Source organism: Theobroma cacao, chromosome 4 (genome assembly GCF_053813885.1).
Source record: "Theobroma cacao isolate CCN51 chromosome 4, ASM5381388v1, whole genome shotgun sequence".
In the NCBI taxonomy this organism is placed as follows: domain Eukaryota; kingdom Viridiplantae; phylum Streptophyta; class Magnoliopsida; order Malvales; family Malvaceae; genus Theobroma; species Theobroma cacao.
The window spans coordinates 27547354-27566529 of NC_142642.1; the positions used below are offsets into that span (position 1 = coordinate 27547354).

Below are 19176 nucleotides of genomic sequence, written 5' to 3' on the forward strand. Positions count from 1 at the left end.
ACAAAATCTTTTTTTAGAGGCAATCTTGTTCACTTATCGTATAAACTTAATTAAGCATTGAAATCAACTAACCTTGTACTTATAAACGTAGAAGAATTTGAGCAAGTAATCCCAATAAGAGGTGCCTCTCCGGTCGGCTTACTTTATGACGGACATGTTCAAAGAACGTGCAAGTTGTAGATAAATCAGTGTTTTTTCCCGTACAGTTGCTGAGGTTAGCACTTATTTGTTTTCAAGCAGCACTGAAAAATTCATTTGTCTTTACACGGTGACTACTTTTTTGACTGTCTGCATTATATCAAAATTTTGTTGTTTCTGTGGACTGATCTCAAAATCCCCTGCTGCAATTCTTTTCGCCCCTGAAGTTGGACTAGGGAACATTTCTGCTTTCCTTAAAGTGACTGCTGCTGAGCACTCTACCCTTTTTTTTGAAATTTTGATCTGTTAACGAGCTAATTGTTTGAAATAATCAAAGAAATTGTTTGCAGCTCATCTTCATTAAGTTCTGCTAAGTTCAATTTCTAATGACTATGTAGCAAGGGTGGTTTATCTTTAATCACTATTCAATTTGTCAAATGTACGTGTATTAGGAGAGTAATGGAGAGAACTAAACTCAGACGTACGAGGCTTGTGTTGTGTATATATATATGTAGACAATTATTGATGACATTAGTGGAAAAAAAAAATATCTAGCCTGTTAGATTTGCTCAAAAGGAGTTATTGAATAATCATACATAGTCAAAGCAAGTCATACTTATGTAATCCACTCACTTCTTTTTTCTCCATTTGCTTTAAGTTGTTAGTTGTTACTATTGGAGTTACATCACTGGCAAAACACAACAAAAAGCTAACGTGCAAAGGAACAAACAAGTCATTATCAGTAATGGGATTGAGTCTCTCCCATGGGGTCTCATGGTGTGCTCAGAGGGCAATCAAAGAAAGCACTCATTTTCCTCTAGAACCCCCCCCCCCCCCCCCCCCCCCCCTCCCCTTGCAAATGGCTGTGTGGCCCTTGGGGAGTGGTTTTGGTTCAAGATTTGTAATAAGTCCCTTCTCTCTGATTCAGGCCAGGATATTTTTTTTTAACAAGGTGGGGACTGCGAATTATTTCCTCAATCATGTTAGCTTTGACAGACTATGGTAAGCTTATGTTGGCACTGCTGCTGGTGCTGGTGTGCTATCCATTTGGTTTTTGTTTGCTTGACTCCGCATTTGTAGATATGTTTAGCATTCTTTGTTCCCTTTCGGTTCCAACTTGTCCTCGCTAGCCACTCAATTTTGCCTGGCCAAAAACTAGGGCAACTTTTGTGTTTGTCTAGGACTTGTTGCCTCAATATGGCCTGGTGAAGGTGGAGCTTTTCGAGTTTTGTTTTTATCTGGCCCAAAGAGTTAGGGGATTTACATGATTTGAGTAGGATTCTAGCTCTTGAGAAATAAATCATCTTATCAACATAATTCCAGAGAAGTGGATATGACAATTTTAATTGATCTCTGGTACCCATCCTTATCATTTCAGTAAGCTCAAGTGACGAGATTTTTTAACGATTGACAGGGTAGCCCTTATGCTTGCCTAATAATCTATCATAGTTTGGGATCTTTGATATCCTTAATGCTTTTCCCAAAAACAAAAAACAAAAAAAAACCCTCCTGAACAGTATGATGGATTCTGTAAGAGCGTTCATAAGAGATAATAGGAATGCAATTCCTATGAGCTAACTCCCAATTTTTTTCTCATACGTTACTTAATTGGTTGTCACATTTCTCATTGAAAAGGATATTCCAAATTCAACGCTCTCGTGTCCCAGTTTATCAAAAAAGAAATGATCGAGACACTACTATTGATTGTATATTAACTTTTTATCGAAAAAGAGATTCCAAATTCAGCTTTCTTTTTCTCCCAAATTATAGTAAATGGTAAAAAGCAAAAGAAAAGAACAGAAAATGAAAATGAGAAGGAAAGCTAGCTCAAGGTAGGCACCTTGGACATAAATCCTTGTATTGAATATACAAAAAAAAAAAAAAAAAGCTAAAAGGGATTAATCTTGGAGATCAAAATATTGTCTGACCCCAAAGATAAAAGTTAAATGTCCTTTAATTTTAGTTTAATTAAAAATTTTAATTTGAACTCCAAGTTTAATAAGTGTATATATTTAAATTTAAATATTTATTAGATACTTGTCGAAAAGGTTTTCGTGAAAAAAAAAAAAGAAGAAAAGAGAAAAAAGCATCTTCACTTCTTAAAAGCTTGATTAGACAAGTTTAATTCTCCCTCTCGTGTGGGGTATCACTACCTATCATTCTTTGGATTTAAGGAAGAACTTAATTCACTTATAGCATGAAAAGAAACTTTGGTCAAAAAACATTGGATTGTGGACAATATTGCGATTTGATGGCAAGAAGAGATCACAAAATTATATTGGAGAATGACAACAAAATTACTTTCTTGGAGCACATTGGGCAGTAAAATCTAAACTTGCGGTTGGAACAAAGGTTATGTACATTAAAGGGCGCACGTCATAGCATTCTCCAATGATGGTAAACAGGCGACTCACATGATTGGATTTGATAATTTGGTAAAGTTTCATAAGATAAATGATGAAACACATACCATCGACATGGCAGTACCACAACCATATTTTGAGTTTGAACTCAAACCATGATGATTTGATTCGTTTAATGATACGAGGTCTTCGTGAGTTTGAACTCAAACCATGATAAAAACTTGTATGCTAACATAAAACAATGCTTCTTTATACATAAAAGCACTAAAGATATAGGTAATTGTAAGTGAGATAATAATGTTATTAATAATTATTTTTTGTTAAACAAGTTTGTAATCCTCTTATCCGAAAATAAAATGTTCGAGCTCTTAACTAATTAGTTACATAAACCTAATATGACCTTGATCTTCAGTTCGGTTCTAACAATTTGAGCTTCTTTATTAATGAATTGAACAAAACTCTCTTAATTTGTGAGAGGCTAGCAAAAAATACACAAAGAAAGAAGGATTCTTTTTAGAAATATGGAGAATGGGTTTGATCTTGGGTTTTGGAAGAAGGGCACCTTTTACTCTAGAAAAGAAAAGCCCCATCTCTATGTAGGAAGATCTTAATTCTTAATTATATTCCACCAAGTAGAGGTTCGTCGTCCACACACTTATATAGGCATTTATTTGTTCCGTCATTGCTTTGATGCAGGACTAAAAAAAAATTACTATATATACAGTGAGTGCATCCTTGCTGAATTCAATTTATCAGCATCTAATTCAAACCCACCCAATATATTTTTAATGTCAGTTTCTTAGTTTAATTTAGTTTTATATATGCATAGCTCCCCTTCGACACTTGAAACATTAGCAGGTGTCTAGAAAGCATTAGTCCATGCCTTTGAACAAGACAATCTCCCAAGAAAGGGAATTTTATTTACTTCAAAACCTTCAAACAATAAGAAAAGGTAACCTCTCACTTATTGAATATATTACTAATATTTGTAGCAGACCAAACAAAGGTTTTTCAATTACTTAGGAGATTAGGACAGGAGTATGAGGCATTTGTCACAACCATGCTAAAGCCTCTCTCTTCGTCATTTCGAAAAGTCATACCTCTCTTACAAGGGCATGAAACAATGAAAACAGAGAACTCAAGTGACAGTCCTATTCACTTAGTCAAAACATGGCTTTTGTTAGCCAAAAACAGCGATACAGACCAGGTGTAGGTGGTAGAAACTTCAATCAAAGAAGCAAACAATATGCACCTGATTTTTCTTCTCAAAAAAAAGTTACGTACAAGCAATTTCCAAAGATGGAATACTAGGTGTCAAGAAACTTTTAAGATTGCACCAAGTAAAAGGATATGTTATATAAAGAGGTGTAATCAAAGTCCCAACTTGTTGTCATGGACAATGTTATTTATTGTAGAATCGATAAAAAATAAACCTTTTTGAAAATTCTCTAAGGCATACAATTAACTTTTTGTGCTACATGATTAATAATCGGGGGGTTGTAGGAGCAATAAGCTTTTGGAGTAAGGGATGGGGAGGGGATCGGAAGGAGGATTGGATCGGCTTTATGGGAATTGAGAAGCTTGCTGATTGAGGTAGGAGCCTTTACTGTGTGTTTCGGGGCCTAGTTGGGGTGGCTCCAAGAGTGCAGGGAGGGTGTTAGTCAAGACCGGACTCAGAAATTTTTTTAAGTGATCTCATAAAAATAATAATAATAATAATTAAAAAAAATAAAGATGTTAAAATTCATAAATTAGAAGTTTTAACATTAAATTAAAGAAAATGTAAATTTAGCACATTTATTTAATATTTCAAAGAAAAAATAGTTAAGATGATTATAATTGTTCATGATGATTTTTCATATTTTGAAAACAGTACATTTAGCATCAGTGTAAACACTATCGAATACATCTTTTTCAATGTATGCCATCAAACAATCATTCATCTACTCATTAAAATTTCTGAATCTTTGAGACAATTTCTTTTCTTTTAAAATATCTTTACATAACTTATTTATCTAAAAGTATAAAAACTTGTTAAAAATTACTACTCATTAGTATAAACTAAGATATTAGAATTAAATAAAATATGATCTTAAATAGCAAATTATCAAGTTCAACAACTAACAATATGACCATTTTCTATTCATCGATTAAAACTAAATATAAACATCCACAAATTACATAAAATTAAATAAAAAATCAAATAATAAAATAATATATCTACAAATAAATCAAAAAAAAAGAAAAAAACTCATAATTTCAAGATATTATTTGACATGCAATGCTATTTTAGCTAGATTATATTTAAGATTCCAAACTATCAAATTAATCAAAAAAATATATAAACATACAATATTTAATAACTTAATTTATATTGAAAATTACTTACAATTGAAACCTAGATGAGTTGTTTTGAGAGAGTGAAAAACACAATCAAGGACCAAAAAGAGAAAGGACTTGAATTTTTAGACAAAGAGAGTAGTTTAGGTTTTGACTTTTTAAATAAGATCTTAAATTATAGAGAGAAAATTTTTTGTTAGTACTTAAATTATTTTTTGATAAATCACTTTTACTTAGAGTTTTTGACCCCATTTCTTATAAAATTGTAAAAAAATTAGTGAGTTCATTAATATATTAACTACATATTCAGTACACAAACCCCTAGACTAATAATATAACAAATAAAACTTTTTAGAAATGAGTGGTATCATGTGACACCACTTCCTTCAATGTCAGTTTGCCTATGGTGTCAGTGAAGGGAAGAGATTAACAAGGGAAACATGAATAAAAAGGGGTAGAGGAATCATGAATGATGGGGGTGGCTTGTGAAGTTGACAGGGACAGAAGTGAGATGAAAGTAGGGTCAAAGTAAGAGAAGTGTCATTTGAAAAAGTTCTTGCTAAAGAGTAACAGTGAAGCTCTACATTAGACATGGGTTGTCCAAGATTGGTTGTGATGGTCTATTGGTTTTCTTGGAGATATGTCAATAAAGGATGGAGACTTTTGCTAAAAGGCTCTTTGAACAACTCAAGAATGATAGTGGGATGTTTTCTTTTATGGATTCTTTTGTTGGTATTGAGTAATAACAGTTTTAGGTTGTACGAGGACTTAAGCGATGAAAGAGAAAGGATCATTTTGCTTCAGTGGACAAGAAAGGCTTTTCAACATGGTATGGCAATGGAGTTGGCGGTGTGATGATGAGTCAGAATTGGAGTTTGGTACAGTCGCTAAGGTTCAAAGTAATGGGAACTTTATCCACCATGCAAATTGAGGAACTCACCTGAATCTAGGAGCATCCAAGACATTGTGCCTTTGATCAGTTGGTGTCAAGATGCAAAGTAGCTATCAATGGACTTTAACAAAGATTTGATCTTGGTCTTTGAAACTTTTGTATAGGTGTAGGTTTAGGATGCTTACAAGTAAGAAGCTATCTTTGTATTGGTTGATGGTGCTGTTAGCTTTAAAATTATTATAGTTTTGATTATGACAAAATGATTAAATTTGCTTGAACATTATTTGAGTTATCCTTGGCAAGTTCTTAAAATGATTTAACTCCCATACATTTGTTCTTACATGGTTATAAGTTTGACTCTTGAAGTTATTGAACTATATTTATAAGCTTGTATGACTTAGGTGTATGAGTGCTTATGATTCCCATTCATTAAAGTTTGATTTAAAGATTAAAGAAAAATCTAGATGCACTCATTAAGGAGGAGTTTTGAATATCTTTTTTAATGATGACAGAAAAGGAGAGAAGGAACACTAAGTTAAATAGAGTTTGATAGGTCTTCATATTTAATTTTTGTGTATGATGCTTAGTTATAGTTTTGTTGGATATTATGTGCTAGTTATTATGGATATTCAATATATCTTGCTTAGCTACTGTGGATATTGTATATCTTGTTTAGTTACTGTAGATGTTATAAATATTTTATTGTAAATCTTTAAAGAAAACTAGATGCCTTAACTAAGAGGGAGCAACTCATTATGCATAAAGATTTAAAGCATTCATATTGAACATAGACATTACACTCTTGATCTATGAGTGTTTTGTCATTAACAAAAATAAAAGAGAGAATGTTGACGCTATGTGTTTTTGATGATAACAAAACATTCCTATTCATTGGTGTCTAATTATATTATTTAAGTGTGTAGGAGAAAACTTAAATTCATTAATATATTTGGTATTTGAAAGCAAGTCAAGATGCTTGTTCAATTGCAAGATGGGTTAGTTGGTTAAACAAGCAAAGAAGAAAGAGCTTTAATGAAGACAAATTAGTCTTAACCGATTAACACAAATACTTAATCAATTAAAGCAATTACGGGTGCTACACTAAGAATAGAAAGAAATGTCTTACCTGGTTAACACAAGGTTTAATCAGTTAAGCGGGTGTTGGATGCAAAACAAAAGCTTTTTAATCGATTAAAAGAGTTAATTGGTCACTGGTCAAAGTTAAAGTGTCAAGAAGTGTCAAAATTCAAATTCAAAATATTGATGACTGTCCAAGGCACCAAACCAAAAGACTGAAAGTTGAATAATTCTTAATTGGTTGAAGCTCATTTTAATTAGTTAAGGATGAATGGAGAGAAGCTTCAATTAGTTAAAGGGAGTATTAATCTGTTGAATAGAGGTTGGCCAAAAATAGTGCTTGAAAATACAAAGTTATTAATTAGTTAAAGCTGTCGTTAATTGGTTAACACAAAGAAGCAGTGTGCAAGTCAGAGAAGACTTAATCGGTTAAAGCCTGCCTTTAACAGTTAATGAAGCATTATCTGCACATTTGAATTTAAGCACAAAAGACAAAATAACAGCAAAAAATGGTTAATTTCTATCTTCAACGGCCAGAAGTGATTTTTTAAGTATTTAAAGTCTTTCCAACAGTAAAAAATGATAGTGAGAAGCCATTTAAAGTGATTTTGAGCTTAGAAGACCAAAATCTTTCTATTTACACGTGTATTTCACTCCCATCCTTAGAAAAAGTGTTTGAGCTTAACTTTACACATCTTAGATCAGTGAGGTGATCAATTGTACTTCATCTTTTCTTCATTTCTTGATTACTTAGAGTGTACAAGGCACTATAAGGGGTTGTTGTAGGTTTTAACTTAGCTTAAGAAAAATTAGTTTTGGCTTTTGGTTGATCTCGGGAAAAACCATTGTTAAAGGTTGTGGCTAAACTTGTAAAAAATCATTGTAAAAGCTTGGTGGAAGCTTAGGAATTCCACTGATTTTAGTGAATTGGTTTGAAAATTTTTGGGAGATCAAGGTAGTAGATGTAGGTCAAAGAGACTGAACTACTATAAATCATTGTGTTTTATCTACTTTCTTTTATTTTCTTCTTACTCTTAACACTTAAATTATTCTTCCAGCAGGCTTTAAAATTCCATTTTCAAATTCCCTTAATCAGCTCTTTACTTGAAAAGAATTTTTGTGTCATTCCAAAAATGCTATTCATTCCCCCTCTAGCACGCTCTTTGGGACTAACAAGTGTTTTGCTTGTTTTTCCCATTTTTTATTTTAAGCATGTGGACAATTTGTTTTTTTTTTTATAGTGACAATGCACCAATTTCATTTTGAGTGGCTTTTTTTTTTTTTTTTACAATTGTACAGGTATCTTGCCTAAATCAATTCATTATGCCATAGGGAGTTTCTAACAGATAAGCTAAAGACTACCAATGGCATGCCGGTATTAAGGCTAATAAATTTGCTTTTCATAAAAAAGGAGTTTCTTAAACAAAGCTAACTAGAACACATATGTAAACACAAAAAAAAAAAGGATTAAAGAAAGCATTATAGAGTAGCACAAAAGCTTTTAGTGTGTGAAATCACTTCTTTTGCTAACATGTCTACTAATGAATTTCTCTTCGAATATATGCTTGAAGGACAAACCAATAGATCTACTTAAAACTCTCAATGCAATTTGAAATATCTTTCATTCATAAAGAGATAATGGAGTGGTTGTTTGCTCAAAAAATTGCATATCTCAAGCCACTTTTAAAAATGAGAAGCTGAAAAGAGACCCAAGGAGTCAAAGAGAAAAAAAGCTTTTAATGATAGTTGTAAACTTCACAAATTAACAGCCACTCACAGACCAAAGCCCAATGCAGCAAAAAGCAAACATCATACACCTAAAACGTACTAGAAATGAGAAAACATCAAGAAATTCACCGGGTATGGTGTTGAGCGTTGATTATGTAATGTTAGTCACGTATCAAGAATTTGTTCTATTCAGGTAGGTCCTTAGACTTGTTCCTTCAAACTTTCTAGTTTTCATCAAAACTGTATCCAATTCGGATGATTAACAGAAATCTTATTTTGATTGAGCAAAAGAAAAATATTTATCTTCAACAGAATCTAAAGCAAAAAGGCAGTAAGTAAAAATTATTTATCAAAAAGCTCTAAAGAACCAACACCAACGTCTTAAGAAATCTAAAGAAGTAGAATAAGTACTAAGCCGTATAATCAACCATTCAAGACCAATCATTCAAACTAGTACAATAATGGGACCCTTACCACTTCACTACCCCTTCACCTTTCCATGAAATTTCACTTAGAGAGCATTACACATTATGAAACAATAGAAAATCTTGATCCATCTGCACCCCTCATTTGCAAGTAGGTCAACAAAGCTGTTAGCTACTCTATGTGTGTTGAATTTGCCATTCTTTAATCTTATTGGTTAGGCAAAAAATGTGTAGAACATGTGTCCTCAATCTTTAAGATGCCATTATAGGGCATTTGGGCCACTTGATGGTAATGACTGAATCATTTTCTATGAGCAAATTGTGGAATGATGCCCACTTGGATGCCACAAATATCAAAATGTCTTCTTTGTTAGCCAAGAGTTCAGCTTGGTTAACATCTCTCATGCCTACATTTTTTGAGAAAAAAATGACGAGAACTCTTCCTTGATCATTTCTCAAAACCCTTCAAGTTCCGAATTCTTCTAAATTTTCTCATACAGTTCCATCAACATTAAATTTAAGTTACCCAAACTTTGGCTTGCTCCATTTCACCGTTTTCTTAGCTTTTCATTTGTTAATAACAGTATTGACTAGTTGAGGAAATTTGAAAATATCTTCAAATTAGTTGTACCCTTCATTCCACTTTGTTTTCACCCACCAAGCCACCTTTGTTTTGACAATCTCAAGGATTTGTGTACTGTCTCAAGTCCTTCCATTGAAGATCACATCATTTCTAAAAGCCATATGGACCATAATATAGAAAAAAAAAACCATTTTCCATACCTCATTACTCCCTTAATCTGTGTGGACAAAATTCCAAGCAAAAAAGAAGTTAGCAGGTTCTTCTAGACTCACCTAACAAACTCCTCACGACTTGCACCACACAGGCCATACCTTCCATGTTTCCTCTCACTAAAAATATAAAAGGTTCAATAGTTTTAGTCTCCTTAAGGCCTAAGACACATGCAACATTCTTATTGATGAGTCATTTGTTTACTAACTCATGTTTAACCGCAATCCGCCTTTTAATATATTACCAACTAAAAGTCTCAACCTTTGGAAGGGGTTGACTAGTCCACACCTCTCTCCATAAGTTTTTTTTCACCTCACTACTAACAACAATAGCCTCATAGAAATACTTGATTATATAAGACTTGTCAACCAATTCTTTCCACACAAGTTTATCACACAACTCATCCCCCACAAACATGCCTCTAATAACTTGAAGAAGTCCTTGCCATTGCTAGTTTTCCCAGTCAAAGGTACTCATTCTAAGTGGAATCTCCATCTCTATTCACCATTTTCCCAATGACCAAACTCCTTAATTGTCCTGAATTTATTTGTGGCTAGTGCAAAATTCCGAGGATAGGCATCTCTCAACATGACACCCTTAATCCATTTATCCTACCAAAATAAAATGTTACAATAGTTGCCCACCGCCACTCCCATACCAGCAGATAAAATATTAAAATAATTGTTACTATGGGATAAAGCGAAAAGGATTTTTTCAACATTTTTGAGGTCATTTTACTCTCACTCACACACGGGATCAGCTCTAAGGGGTTTCCACCATTTCTTTCTTGTATAACAACCCTCCACAAACCCTCATTTTCCTCATTATACCTCCAAATCCACTTATGTAGTAATGCTCTATTTTGGACTTGTAGGTCAACTATGCCAAACCCATATTTAAGTTTATGTTTGCAAACTGAGTTCCAACCAACCCAAGATAGTCTTTTTCTTTCCTCTGACACAGCCAAAAAGAATCTTCACTGAATCTTATCTAACTCTTTTTTCACCTTTCGCGGCATTTGAAGGATTGCAAGTAATAAATGGGGAGATTGGCAAAAACCGTTTAATCAACATGACCCCAGCCTCTTACTGACAACATGTTTGCTTTCCACCTTGATAATTTTGCCTTGCATATGTCCATCACTAGTTGCCATATGGCTCTAGAACTCTACTTAGCCTTTAAAGGTAAGCCAAGATAAGTTAAAGATAGTTTCCCCACCCGGCACAATATTCTAGTAGCCTAATCATTCACAATCCGAACCTTTATTGCTACTCCGAAAAGATTACTTTTGAGGAAATTGATCTTCAACCCAGACATCACTTTGAAACATTGCCGTATTTTTTTAATGTTAAGTAAACTACTAAGCTCAAGTCTACTAAAACTGATTGTATCATTTGCATATTGAAAATGTGAGACATGTGAACATTGCTTCCAATGTTAATGCCTTTGCTTAGGCCAATATCCACTGCTTTACTGGTAAGAACGCTAGAAACTTCTGCCACTCAATTGAAAAAGAAAGGTGATAACGTACATCCTTGTCTAAGTCATTGTTTCATCTTGAACTGTTTGGTGGTTATTCCATTTACTAGAACTACAAATGAAGTCGTGATATATCTCATTATCCATTTTCTCCATTTGGACTCAAATCTCATTTTTGTCATTACTAACTCCAAAAGACCTTAATCGATAATATCATATGCCTTCTCAAAGTTGACCTTCAATAAAAACCCTCCCTTCTATTATTCCTCTTGTGGTATATAACTTCATTTGAAATTAAGGCATAATTAAGAATCTGTCTTCCGTTGATAAATTCAAATTCTCTCTTCTTAATCACCTCCTCGACCACCCCTTTCAACCTATCCACAAGTGTCTTGGTTATGATTTTGTAGAAATTACTTACCAAGTTTATAGGCTTATAGTCATTCAAACTCAACGAATTGTCCCTTGGAGGGATTAAAGTAAGAAAAGATGTGTTAACTTTTTGATCAAAGCTCTATGTCTCTTAGAAGATATAAATGAACTCCATAAGTGCTCCTTTGATAGTCTGCCGTTAATTTTTGAATAAATTAAGCAACTCCTAAGTTAATTTTAAGGTTAGAAATTGCTTGAAAAACCTTTACGATTCTTTTTCTGCACATTTGGTTCGCGGAATAGGCAGGAATGGAATAGAATTGCTATTCTGTGGGAATAGAATAAAGTGAGAATAGAATAGAATAGTTATTACTTTGTTTGGTATTGTGAATGGAATAGAGCAGGAATTGCTATTATGAATTATTGCAGTGTTTGGTTGGTAGAAATAAGATTGGAATAATAAAGGAATAGGTGATAGAAAGACATAAATACCCTTGACCATATTAACATTTATTTTCATAAAAAAATAAAATTATCCTTATTATCATTTAAATACACATTTATCCCAAAAGACAATTATTCATCATAATTATATTTTCTCCCAATTACTAAAAATAATTATAATTTAGTCACATATTTTTATAAATGGATAATTATTTAAAAATATAATATAATTATATTATATTTTATCCATCATAATCAATTAAATTTGTGTATAGATGTTTTTTTTTAGCCAATTCTTCATATATTATGAATCATTTTCAAAATATTGTTTAGAAAAAATATTGGAGAAGAAATATTTAGGAAAAAAATGAAAATATTAGTAGAAATAGAAAATCATGTTTTTTGATATATTAAATAGAAAATCATATTTTTGAAATTAAAAAGATAGTCTTCCATTTGTTTCTAAAAAAAAAAATAAGTTATGTCTTTTGATATATGAAATGTAAAATCATATTTTTGAAAATAGAATGATGGCCTTCAATTTTTTTCCAAAAAAAATGTAAATTACGTCTTTTGATAGATTAAATACAAATTCATATTACCTTTTAAAAAAAGAAGAAAATCATTTCTTTGAACCCAACATTTGGTGTTGAGGAAACATAAATGGCAAAGAGAGAAATAACGTGTCTTTCAATTTAGATAAGCATTTCATATCTGGGAAGAAATTGACAATTTACAAGCATAACTAAAGCATTTTAGCATGGAGATGCCATAAATATTAAAAAAGCCTTGTAATACTAAATGCCTTTTAAATGAAAATATTAGTACATATAATCTACAAATCACGTCTAGTTTACAAAAATACACTAACCTTGAAAGTAATGGATGAATATTCATCCTATTACACTAACTTACAACATGCATAAAACGAATAAAGTCGCTACAATAACATCACCCTTATACAACCACCAACATAACTGTCAACTCAAAAGGGTTTAGACTTGTTAATGAACCTCATAATTAGTATCAACATCAAGCACAAGTGCCAAAAAGTTACAATATCAGGAACTTACCTTTACAAAAAGTTTTAGATCCATCTAAACTCAACGATCAGCAAGAAATGTCCTCAGCCATTCAAGTCTTCGATCAAGATCAATACTAAAAAACACAAACATAAGAGTTGGAGATTTTGGAAGTTTAATTGAAGCTAGAACCCTTTCCCTCGCTGTTAATCCCTCTACTTGACTTAAAATCCCATCCAACTCTTGAGCCTTTTGTTAGATGTTCACCTCTGCCCTAACATTTTTGCTAAACTCAATTCCAGCCTCTTTTATGTTTTCACCCAATATCGTTGCAGCAGCAATAATTGATTCGGATGTGATGGGATCACCCGACTCATTTAGCCTTTTCTTCTTCCTTGTTGAAGTTGTGTCACTTCTAGGAGCTAATGTTTGAGGTTGAATATTGGATAAATCCTCATCCTCAAAATTATATCCAGCTAGGTTTTCACCTTTAGTTTCCTCATTGATTGTATCATTACAGTCCTGCATTTCTTCAAAGATATCTGCTGTAGTTTGTGCATCTTTTCCCGTTGCACGATCTCTTGCATAAATAATACTCAGCTCATTGAAGAAGGGAAAACTCTTTCTTCTAAAAGGGGCAGCCTCCTTGTGACTCTAATAACAAAAAAAAAGACTATTAGTTATATTATTAGTAAGAAACTAATATGAAAATAATTAAATAACCCAAACCCAAAAATGTACCTGTATGTAGGATTCCCATACAGGATCATCAGCAACAACCATGTTCCTTTGATCATCTCACCCAAATCCACTAGTATGTGTCCCTTGCACCATATCATATATAATAGCCCATTCTTTTTTCAAAGTCTTTATTCTAGACTCTATGTGGGGCTTCGCCTTCAAGTTTGCATCTGGTAATTTTGTTGCAAGCATATTTTCAAGTTCTATTAAATAACCCCCTCTAAACCCAATGTCAGCATTGTATTTTCCTATATTGTGCAAATCAATCAAAGTTGTAACAAGTGCAACATCTTCATGATAATTCCATTTTCTTTTGGTTCCCTTTGAACTTTGAGAAACTAGTGTTGAAGATGTGGACATTGTTTTCTACCATACACCAAATATTTAATTATAAAAAATATTATTATAATGCAAAAAAAATAAAAGATAAAGACATATATTCAATAATATATTAAAATTGGTCAAACTTTATTCACATGATAAAATGTACAATATAAACAACACAATTAACAACAACAATTGACAAAACAATAAGACATTAAGAACAAATTAGAAAAAAGCACAACTTGAATTGGCAAAGGAAAAAAACCCAGCAACAGTCCTTCAGTATCAATATGCCTAACAAATGTCAATCATCATTTTGCCTAGATGCTTCCCATTCATTGAACATCTGATTTGCTAATTCCATTCTGAAATTACCGTAAACATTAGTAGGATCAATAATACTTATAAAATCCTTATCAACTGCTGTGTTGGTTTCAACTTATTCCCCTAAATCCACTTCAATAGGGTCAAAACTCATCTCCCTCCTAATAAAATTATGAAGTAAACAATAAGCTATAATAATCCGATTATGTATCCTAATCGGATAAAATGATGGACTCCCAAGGATACCCCACTTCATTTTCAATAACCCAAAACATCTCTCTATAACATTGCGAGCAGCAACATGTTTCATATTAAAAATTCTTCAAGACTGCTTGGTTCATGGCCTTGACGCCATTCATTCAAATGGTATCATTGACTCCTAAAAGGTGCAAGAAAGCCCTCACAATTTGTATACCCCACATCAACTAGATAGTAACAACCTATATAAAACAAACTAAATAAGTTATTTACTTATTTAAGTAGAATAATCATATAGTACATAATTTGCAATACCTTCCCATTATCATAGGAAAGCTTACCATGAGGCACTTTAAGTCCATTTCTTCTCCTTAGTGCATCTAGAAGAACTCTGCCATCAACTACAAACCTTTCCCAACTAGGAAGAACAAAGACAAATTACATGTCAAGTGTACATACACCTAACATATTTGTTGTAATATCCCCTTTACGAGTGCGATAACTAGGTTTATCTGCACTTGGCACCTTAACTCTGATGTATGTCCCATCTAGAGCACCTAAACAATTCTACAAATCGGATGTAATGAATTACTAATAAGTAAACCTATTAATGTCTTGTATATATATAGTTACAAAAAGTTATAAGATCAATAATCTACCTTAAACCACTTCCATCGATTGTCTGTTGAGTTTGTTGGAATGAGCTCAAGTTTTCTAAACAAATGTTCTTGCAATTTCAGGACTGCATTTAAAACATTATGAAAGTGCCGACTAATTGACTCACTCGACCTTCTAAAATTTAAACTAATTACTCGATTCTTAACATGATGAGCAATAATATGTAAGAATATTGCTACTTACTCATCTACAAGCATGTTCTTGTTGACTTCAACCCTCCAATATTTTCTAACATTTCACATAATTTAAAAAAAGTAACCCTACTCATCCTAATTTGTGAAATACATGAAATATCATTATCATACACAAGTCGCCTCACATACTCTCGATTTGCAGCAAAATCTAATGCATAAGATCTTACTCTTGGCCTATAAGTACATAAAGTCGACACTGCAAACAATAAGGTCAAGAATGAACTAACAGCACGACAAATATCCATATAAAATTTAAACATAGCTAGTAGCCTTTTTCGTTGTTCAGCATCTCTTCTCAAATACAAACGAACCATGACTGCAAAAAATAAATATTCTAATCTATTTTATTATGTAAGAAAAATATTAAAGCCATATGGTAACAAAAAAAAAAATGACATCAAGATCACATTTCAGCCCATAAGTAAGTCATATGAAAAAATTGTGAAAAATGGTGCAGCTGGGTTAGAGAGACAGACAGGGAAAAAGAGGGTTATTAACATTTCTGCTTGGTGACCATTATTAAGCCATAAAATTTGTGCTCTAAAACTAGGAGAAAGCAAAAGGGTTTTTGGTCCACTACCTAATGCTATATGCTATCGTTATCTCCTGCTATTATCATAATATTATTATTATTAAGTTGTCAACATTCTTTTGGCAAAATCCAACACAAATATTAAAAAAAAAGTCAAACTAAATCCAACACACATATTAAAAAAAAAAAGTGAAACTAACTTTATAAGATATCATCACATAATGAATCTAATCATTTTGGAAATGTATATATAAGGTAAGAATATTTAAGATAAAAATTTATGTATATCTAATGAAAAAGTTATTTTCTAAAATAGCAATTTAACCAAGTGTCCATAGACACTTGATAATGGAACCTTATTTATAATTAGCATACTATTATAATGTTTACTAGAAATTAAAGAATTAACAACAGTTTGGCACTACGTATACCTTTTATTTTTTCAACAACGTACCTATTTTTTGGCTATATATGTCATACAACTTGCTACTATATCAAATGAAAAATGTCTGGATTCCATAGTTGAATTAGAAAACTTGTGTACGATATATACTTTAATTTCCCTTGCTATAATTAAGTTCTCAAGTTGGTATTTTTAACCCAAATTGCTGACGTCCATCATAAACTATCACCTTAATTTGAGCATTTCTATTTATATATCGTACTATATATGGAGACCCGTGTGAAGTAATAATTAACTCATTGGATAAACAACATACCATTATATATTTACTCTACTTCATAAGGTACGAAAGCGAGAAAACTTGTATGAAATTAATGTTTTGATTGAGATAATTTGTCTAACAATAGGAATTCTTAAGTGCAATCAAGTAAATCTAAACTTAGATGAAATATATGATTTTTAAATTTCAGCTTCCTCGGATATCTAAACATACATATACACATAGAAGCAGTAAAATGCTTCTACTAACAAACTGGCAAGGAAAAAGGATAAAAAAAAATCTTTAAAGAACAATAAGGAAAAGAGAATATATATTGATGCATTTCTTTCGATCAAACTTTGGTATAACAAAATAACACCATATGAGAATTTTAATAATGACAATATATTATATATATATCCAATAAATCAAAAATGAAAAAAAAATTAATAATTAGATTGCCTGAAAATTTTAAGATAACAACCGATGGATATGTCATTTAATCTAGACTTGATTCCAAGTAGTTGCATTGCAACTAGCAACTAGCAGGCACCGTCCCACAAAATAAATAATTACACTCGTTTTGTTCTAAAAAAAAATAATTGCATTCGGTTTTTTTTTTTTGTAAAAGAAGAAACAAGATATAGATAATCAAACTAGGATCATAAGTAGACTAAACCAATTTTACCCAAACCGGCCAAAATTCTCAATTGTTTTCTACCACTAAAATCCCTAATCAACAAAAAAAATTTTAAACCACAATTTTTTTCCATAAATTCCAAAAACTCAGAATCAAAATTCATAATAATCACAACACAAAATCACAAGTAAATCAAATCTACTAACAATAAAAACCTTTAAATTAAAATTTTGTTACCTGAAGAATTTGAAGCAAGTACCTAGACTATGGATGGCTGAGAGAGAGGGGAAGACCCACGGGTGAGAGCGGTTGAGAGAAAGGGGAAGACCCACGGCTGAGATAGCGGCTGAGAGAGAGGAAAAAGACCAGTTGAGAGAGGAGGGGAAGACGGGGGAAGACCGGTTGAGAGAGGAGATGTAGACGGGGAAGGCCGGCTGAGAGAGGAGAGGAAGACGGTCAAAGATTGGCTGAAAGAGGAGATGCTTTTCGAGGGAAGGGCGGTTGAAAGTGTTGAGGAAGACGGGGGAAGGAGAAAAAGAGAGAAAAAAAATTAGATTTTATATGGGACAAAGTCATGATTTTCTTAATCAATTGAGGGTATTTTAGTCAAATGATATTTCAAACCTATTCCCCCGGTCACGGAATAGATAATACCAAGGGGGGGAAGGGTATTAGCCATTCCCACCCCAATGACAAGTCTAAGGAATTCCTATTCCTCACCTTGTTTGACAACCAAACAAAGGACGTGGAATGGCATGGGAATATCATAGCTATTCCCCCTACCAAACGCGCTGTTTAGAGTTATGAACTGTTAAAGGTAAGATTTACCAAAAAAAAAAAATCTTATCATCTGCAAAATGAAAAAGGTGCCGCTGCTAATTGGAATACCCTTCAAAACTCCAATAGAGTTTGCTTTTATAACAAAGATCATTTAAGGACTCTATAGCTATATGGGACAAAAAAGAAGAAAGTGGACATCTTACCTTAGACCTCTCTTCATAGTGAATTGTGATATTAAACCTTTGTTAACTAAAACAGAGATAGATGCAGTAGAATTAGATTTATAAATCAAGTTTGGCTAGTTAGAACTAAATCTCATGAATTACATGATGAAGTCCATATAATAGCAATCAATGCTGTAAAAAGCTTTCCCGCCATTTAGAACAATATCACCGCTATAGCTAGCCAATCAGGCTCTTAACCTAATCCATTAGGTTCACGTTTATTTTATTTTCTTCACATTTCTCCTCTTTAATTAATTCTCACTATTTTTCAACCATGTAGGTGAAAACCCAAATGCGGCAGTTTGGTCGGTTTTGGCCACATCCTAATCATTAGAGTCACTAGTAGGAAAATCATGTCAGTTCTTGAATCTAAGTGGCTTGCCGAAATGAAAAAAATTCTCAAACCACATGAATATCTCAATTTGACAAATTTTTTTAATATAAAAAAATCAAGCAAACTCTTTGCATTTATCCATACAAAAGCGGTCAGGTATGACTATTTAAATGTCATGTTATAAAGCACTTCCAATTCTTTTTTTTTTTTCCTAAAAAAAAGTAGCTCATTAATTTATTGGTTAAAACCCAAAGTTATTAGTAGCTCTCTTAATTTCGTGCGGCATCATGGCTCGTGAGATAAGCAATTAAATAGTATTTGGGGTTGTCGAAAAAGATTGACATTACAACAATAATACTAATAATAAGATTGACATTACAACAATAATACTAATAATAAGAATAAAAAAGACAATAACAAAAAAGACAGTGTTGATGATGAAGTTTTGTTTTACCCTAAAATAAATAAAACA

The 19176-nt window shown here is 32.4% G+C and overlaps 1 pseudogene; it reads right to left on the bottom strand.

The window, feature by feature from the left end:
• Positions 1 to 14577: 14577 nt before the first annotated feature.
• Positions 14578 to 15846, bottom strand: LOC148763222 (uncharacterized; annotated as a pseudogene).
• Between the last annotated feature and the right edge of the window lie 3330 nt (positions 15847 to 19176).